Source organism: Mus pahari, chromosome 15, assembly GCF_900095145.1.
Source record: "Mus pahari chromosome 15, PAHARI_EIJ_v1.1, whole genome shotgun sequence".
Lineage (NCBI taxonomy): Eukaryota > Metazoa > Chordata > Mammalia > Rodentia > Muridae > Mus > Mus pahari.
The window spans coordinates 9,273,875-9,281,264 of NC_034604.1; positions in this window are offsets into that span (position 1 = coordinate 9,273,875).

Here is a 7,390-nt window from a genome sequence, read left to right on the forward strand (position 1 = left end):
TCTCCCTCCCCCCCCTCTCTCCAGTATCTATATGTTACACACAATGAGAAAAGGTCACTCAGTCATCAACCCAGCCGGGTTAACAAGCAGCCTATCCCACCCCTACCTTTAGGTATACTGTGTCTACCTTGTATCTACTGTGACTGCAGAGCACATTTTCTCAGTACTTGAGGAAGCTAGTTTTTTGTCAACTTGACACAAAATAGAGTCATCTGGAAAGAAGGAACCTTACTGTCATGGTTTGAAAATGCTTGACCCAGGGAGTGGCACTATTTGGAGGTGTGACCTTGTTGGAATAGGTGTGTCACTGTAGGCATGAGCTTTAAGAACTTCATCGTAGCTGCCTGGAAGTCTGTCTTCCACTAGCAACCTTTAGATGAAGATGTAGAACTCTCAGCTCTGCCTGTATCATGTCTGCCTGGATGCTGCCACGTTCCTACCTTGATGATAATGGACTGAACCTCTGAACCTGTAAGCCATCCCCAATTGAATATTGTCCTCTATAACACTTGGTCATGGTGTCTGTTAAGAAGGTACCCCGATCTGACTGTGTAACGGTGAATATTTAGTACACTCTGGCTCCCAGAGGGTGATTGAGCTTTTAGCTACCTGCCCAAGAGCTCTGGATTCACAAATGTAACACACACACACACACACACACACACACACACACACACACACACAGAGTGATATTTTTAATATGCCTTACTAGCTCAATAGTTGGGCACTTCCTGAACCTTCCTGAACACATCCCCCTCTAGGAATCCTTAGTTAACATTTTCTAAATCTGTATTTTATCTTTGCTGCACATGACCCAGTCAGGGTTGTAGCCCCTGTGGCCACTTACCCTGACTCTTACATGTTGGTGGGACCTTAAGTCTGATCTCTCTGCTTACCCATTATGGTGATTCTGTCTGTTCTTTTCCCCCTTTGGTCCCTTACCTGTGCAATCTAAAAGTCCTGCCTCCATCTCCCAGCCCAGCCATTGGCTGTAGAGCAATTCTTTATTACCAGTCAAAGCCAGCTGGGGGCAGGGATCCTCAGCATCTGGAAGCACGGCTTTTAGGAGCCAAATTAAGAAAAAACATTAGAACCAATTCCCAACATATCACACTTTCTGTCAGATAAAAAAGGCTTTTCTCTCAGATATAAATTGAGCATTAGGATAACAATTATGTAAATTGCAAAGTATGATATACAATTAACATCCAGTCCATCATATTTGTGATTTAGATAAAATACTCTACCGTCTACCCCGACTTAAAGACACCCAAACTCAAGGGACTGAGATGATTGCTCTCCATAGCTTCTTCCTGCTGAAAAGGGATAGGAAAATTAGAAAAACTGATTAGATTTAAGAAAGCTAGCTTTAACTGGGCAGTGGTGGCACACACATTTAATCCCAGCACTTGGGAGGCAGAGGCAGGTGGATTTCTGAGTTCAAGGCCAGCCTGGTCTAAAGAGTTCCAGGACAGCCAGGGCTACACAGAGAAACCCTGTTTTGGAAAAAAAGAAAAGGAAAGAAAAGAAAAGAAGAGGAGGGGAGAGGAGGGGAGAGAAGAGAAAAGAAGAGAAGAGAAGAGAAAAGAAAAGAAAAAAAGAAAAGAAAAGAAAAGAAAAGAAAAGAAAAGAAAAGAAAAGAAAAGAAAGAAAGCTAGCTTTAGCATCTGCTGTTCAGTCTTTGTATGTTTAGAAGGCTCAGGACTTGACTGAAGATATGATTGGATCTGCTTGAAGCATTGGATGACGTGAGGTTATCTGGAACCACCAGCTATTCCTGAAGCTGTTGGGAAGCAAGTCTCTGGAGAGCATTAGGAAGCAGGGGCTGGAACAACAGGTCACATCAGCATCCCCAAGGATGAACCTTGCAAGAGCTGTACATTCTTCAATATATGAATCTCACAACCCAAGTTTTAGTACTATTAAGATATTCATGTGGCTTGTGCAAAGATGAATTTTTGATCCTTGTTTGAGCAGATGAAAAAGAACAGTCTTCTTCATGAGTTAATTGATCAATAACCAATTGTAATACATCTTCATTTATGCCATGTGAAGGATGGCACAATGAATATTAAGGATTCCACAACCAACAAGATTTATTGTCTATTTTTAGTTGAAGTTTTGACTAGAGACAATTTTTATTTATTTATTTTTTTTGGTCTAACCCAGTTATAGGGCTGTCCCCCATGTCAAGGAATCAGTAGATCAAGTTACCTGCCCTGTTTGATTTTCTCAAAATTTTCTCCTCTGTAGCTAAGACCTTTGGGGGGGGGTCCTCCCTGTCATATCTGATCCATATCACTCAGGAAGGGGCCCAAAGCCTTTCTTCTTTCCTGTCAACAACAATTAAAGAGTCTCTCTCCAAAAAACAGCATGTCCTTGGTCCAGAAACTGAAAATCATTAAGTGTATAGATTGGATTAATTTAATAGCTTGACCTCTCTCCCAGTGGAATTTTAATATAACCACCAAACTCATAACCACACACATTTTGATAATTAAAACAATTCAAAGCCATTAAAACAATCTAAACAAATATTATTATCTGTTGAGACAGTGTTTCTCCACTATGTCCTGCCCCAACCTATGTGAGATCAAGGCCTAAACTATTTATTCATCTGTATACTTAAATTTTCCCTTTTATGGAGATTAATATCTCTGTGGGTACATATGTCCCCTTTCTATGGATACAATTTGGATTAACATAAGCTTCTATTATCTAAGTTTTTTTCTACTTACCCCCTGCACTTGACCTACAATTTAAGATCAGAAGCCTGTATTCATCTATGTATAGTTAAATCTTCCCTTCTATTTACTATATAATCCTATTCTTAGGCTTCTAAGTTGTTGCACCAGGCTAAACAATAACAGAAATCCCACATAGACCATGTTCAAAGATCCCGATGATTTACCCCTGCATAGACCTTTTAATTTTTCTTTAAAGCATTTTTCTCATTCAATCTCCCTTCTACCTCTGTGTTCCTTTGTTTTCTACATTTGAGATCAAAGGCCTGGATTTCTGTATTCCATGTATATTTAAAAACGTTTAAGCAATTGCCATTATACTCCTTTCTATTCTTAAAAATAATTAAATCTCTATTTAAGCCCAATCTTTCCTTTCAGGAGCACAGTAACCCATGGCCTCTGGAGTCTACAGTTGGGCACTTCCTGAACCTCCCCACAGCCAGCACACACTCCCCTCCGGGAATACTTAGTTAATATTTTCTAAATCTTTGCAGCCCCAGGCCCAGGTAGGGGAGTGACCGCTGTGACCACTCTCCCTGATTCTTACATGTTGGTGGGACCTTAAGTCTGATCTCTCTGCTCTTCCATCATGGTGATTCTGACTCTCCTTCCCCTTTGGTCCCTTGCCTGCACAGTTTCTAGTCCTGCCTTCATCTCCCAGCCCAGCCATTGGCTACAGGGCAATTCTTTATTACCAATCAAAGCCAGCTGGGGCCAGGAACCCTCAGCGTCTGGAAGCACAACTTTTGGGAGCCGATTTAAGACAAAGCATTGGGGTTGGTGAGATGGCTCAGTGGTTAAGAGCACCAACTGCTCTTTTAAAGGTCCAGAGTTCAAATCCCAGCAACCACATGGTGGCTCACAACCATCTGTAACACAATCTGACTCCCTCTTCTGGAGTGTCTGAAGACAGTTACAGTGTGCTTACATATAATAAATAAATAAATAAATAATAAATAATAAAAAAAAGAAGACAAAGCATTCGAACCAACTCCCCCCCCCCCAGGACTGGACTGTGGGCAATTCTGTGGGACATATTCTTGATTACTGATTTATGTGCCCGGGGGGGGGGGCAGCCTGTCAGAGACCAGGTTGAGAAAGCCCAGGCATCTTACATCTCGGGCATCCTGCAGCCCAGGCATCTTACACCCAGGGCATCCCGCAGCCCAGGTGTTTTCACAGTATGCAGCTAAGAGCCACATAGTTCTTTGTCAAGAGCCCTTCCCCCTCTCTCTCTGCAAGGCCACTCCTGGGAACCAGCAAGACCTAAACAGACATCAAGGACTGAGGGAGTCTTCTCACATTCCAGAGCTGCCCAGAGCTGTCACCTTGAACTGTTAGGAGGATCCGGACTCTGAGATAGGCTCTTAGATAAGCCGCCCTATGTCCCAGGGCAGTGGTGCCAAGGACCCTAGATGAATCACTAAATGTATTAGACTTGCAAATAACCCTTCCCCATTATTTCTCTCACTGTATACCTTTGATCACCCCTCTCCAAATTGTATTTAACCTGAGCATCTCCCCTTAGTAAAAGAGACTATGACAAACATGCATGGTCTTCGTCTCTTTCTTTATTCCCATTTCTCTCTAGGTTTGTGATCCCCCTCAAGGACCATGGAATAAAGTGTCCTGCGGGCCGGGGCACCAGCCCCCTATTGGCAGTGTTACACTTGGGCAAAAGAACCTGGATTGTTTAAGAAAGCAACCTTAGCGAGCCACAGAGAGGAAGTCATCAAGCAGTGCTCTTCAGGTTGTCCTGCTTCAGTTTCAGCAGCCAGGCTCCTTACAAGGGCAGGCTCTGACCTGTAAACTGAAACTCCTATGCCACAACGTTTGTGTCCCTGTTGTTTACACAGTGACAGGAAGCAAACCAGAATAGTGCTGACTCGTCTTTTCTGTTACCACCCTAATTCCTCCTGCAGAAAGATGCCGTGGAGTGTTCTCGTTTGCACTGGAAGTCTTTGAGTACATTCTCCCCTATAGATTTTCTTCTTGAAAGTGAGATACCTGACCGACTTGTGGTACGGGTTCTTTCCAGTCTGGGCCGGTGCTCTGAGCAGACCTTGGGCTAACTCTGTAGCCAGAACCACAACACCCAGAAAAAGGTACTCTAACATGCCAAGGTCCACAGGATCCCAGGAGCTTGGTCACACCAGATTCTCAGGGTCCCAGAGGCAGCTTGACTCCTAGGAGCTCTGATACACTCTGTGATCTCAGGATCCCAGAATCCCAGAATCATAGAATCACAGAGACAGCTTGACTCAGAGGAGTTCTGACACAACCAGGATCACGGGAAGGACAGGCTCCAGTCAGATATAGTGAGNNCAGGTAGCACTAGAGATAACCAGATGGCAGGAGGCAAGCATAAGAACATAAGCAACAGAAACCAAGGTTACTTGGCATCATAAGAAAACAATTCTCCCACCATAGCAAGTCTTGGATACACCATCACACCAGAAAAGCATGATTAATATCTAAAGTCATTTCTCATAATGGTGATAGAGGACATTAAGAAGGTCATAAATAACTCCCTTAAAGAAATACAGGAGAACACAGGTAAACAGCTAGAAGCCCTTAAAGAGAAAACACAAAAATTCCTCAAAGAATTACAGGAAAATACAACCAAACAGGCAAAGGAAATGAACAAAATCATCCAAGATTTGGGTAGATGTTATACAGACCCTAAGAGAACACAAATGCCAGCCCAGGCTACTATACCCAGTAAAACTCTCAATTACCATAGATGGAAAAAGCAATATGAAAAACCATATTCCATGACAAAACCAAACTTACACAGTATCTTTCCACAAATGCAGCTGTACAAAGGAAATAGATGGAAAACATCAACACAAGGAAGGATATCACAAAGGGAGACAAGACTGGAGATAGAAAACCTAGAAAAAGATCAGGAGTCAGATGCAAGCATCACCAAGGGAATACAAGAGACAGAAGAGAGAATCTCAGGTGCAGAAGATACCATAAAAACATTGACACAACAGTCAAAATGCAAAAAGCTCCTAACCCAAAACGTCCAGGAAATNCAGGACACAATGAGAAGACAAAACCTAAGGATAATAGGTATAGAAGAGAGCAGATTCCAAACTTTAAGGGCCAGTAAAAATCTTCAATAAAATTATAGAAGAAAACTTCCCTAATCTAAAGCAAGAGATGCCCATAAACATACAAGAAGCCTGCAGAACTCCAAATAGATTGGACCAGAGGAGAAATTCCTCCCATCACATGATAATCAAAACACCAAATGCACTATACAAAGATAGAATATTAAAAGCAGTAAAGGAAAAAGGTCAAGTAACATATAAAGGCAGACCTATCAGAATTACACCAGACTTCTCACCAGAGACTATGAAAGCTAGAAGATCCTGGGTAGATGTTATACAGACCCTAAGAGAACACAAATGCCAGCCCAGGCTACTATACCCAGTAAAACTCTCAATTACCATAGATGGAAAAAACAATATGAAAAACCATATTCCATGACAAAACCAAACTTACACAGTATCTTTCCACAAATGCAGCTGTACAAAGGATAATAGATGGAAAACATCAACACAAGGAAGGAAACTACACCCTAGAAAAAGCAAGAAAGTAATCTTTCAACAAACCCAAAATAAGAGCCACACAAACATAATTCCACCTCTAATGACAAAAATAACAGGAAGTAACAATCACTTTTCCTTAATATCTCTTAACATCAATGGACTAAATTCCCCCCCAAAATACATAGACTAACAAACTGGGTACATAGACAGGACCCAGCATTTTGTTGCATCCAGTAAACAAGCCTCTGACAAAGACAGACACTACCTCAGAGTAAAGGGATGGAAAACAATTTTCCATGCAAATGTTCCCAAGAAACAAGCTGGAGTTGCCATTCTAATAACGAATAAAAGCAACTCTCAACCAAAAGTTATCAAAAAAAAAAAAAAAAAAGATAAGAAAGGACACTTCATACTGGTCAAAGGAAAATCTACGAAGACGAACTCTCAACTTTGAACATCTAAGCTCCAAATGCAAGGGCATTCACATTCATAAAAGAAACTTTACTAAAGCTCAAAGCACACATTGCACCTCACACAATAGTAGTGGAAGACTTCCACACCCCACTCTCATCAATGGACAGATCATGGAAACAGAAACTAAACAGAGACACAGTGAAACTAACAGAAGTTATGAACCAAATGGATCTAACAGATACTTATAGAACATTTCATCCTAAAGCAAAAGAATATACCTTCTTCTCAGCATCTCCTGGTACCTTCTCCAAAACTGACCATATAGTAGGTCACAAAACAGACCTCAACAGATACAAGAAGATTGAAATAATCCCATGCACCCTATCAGATTGCTACAGACTAAGGCTGGTCTTAAATACCAACAAAAACAACAGAAAGCATACATACACACGGAAGCTGAACAACACTCTACTCAATGATAACGTGGTCAAGGAAGAAATTAAGAAAGAAATTAAAGGCTTTTTAGAATTTAATTAAAATGAAGACACATCATACCAAAACTTATGGGACACAATGAAAGCAGTGGTAAGAGGAAAACTCATAGCTCTGAGTGCCTCCAAAAAGAAACTGAAGAGAGCTTACACTAGCAGCTTGACAGCACACCTGAAAGCT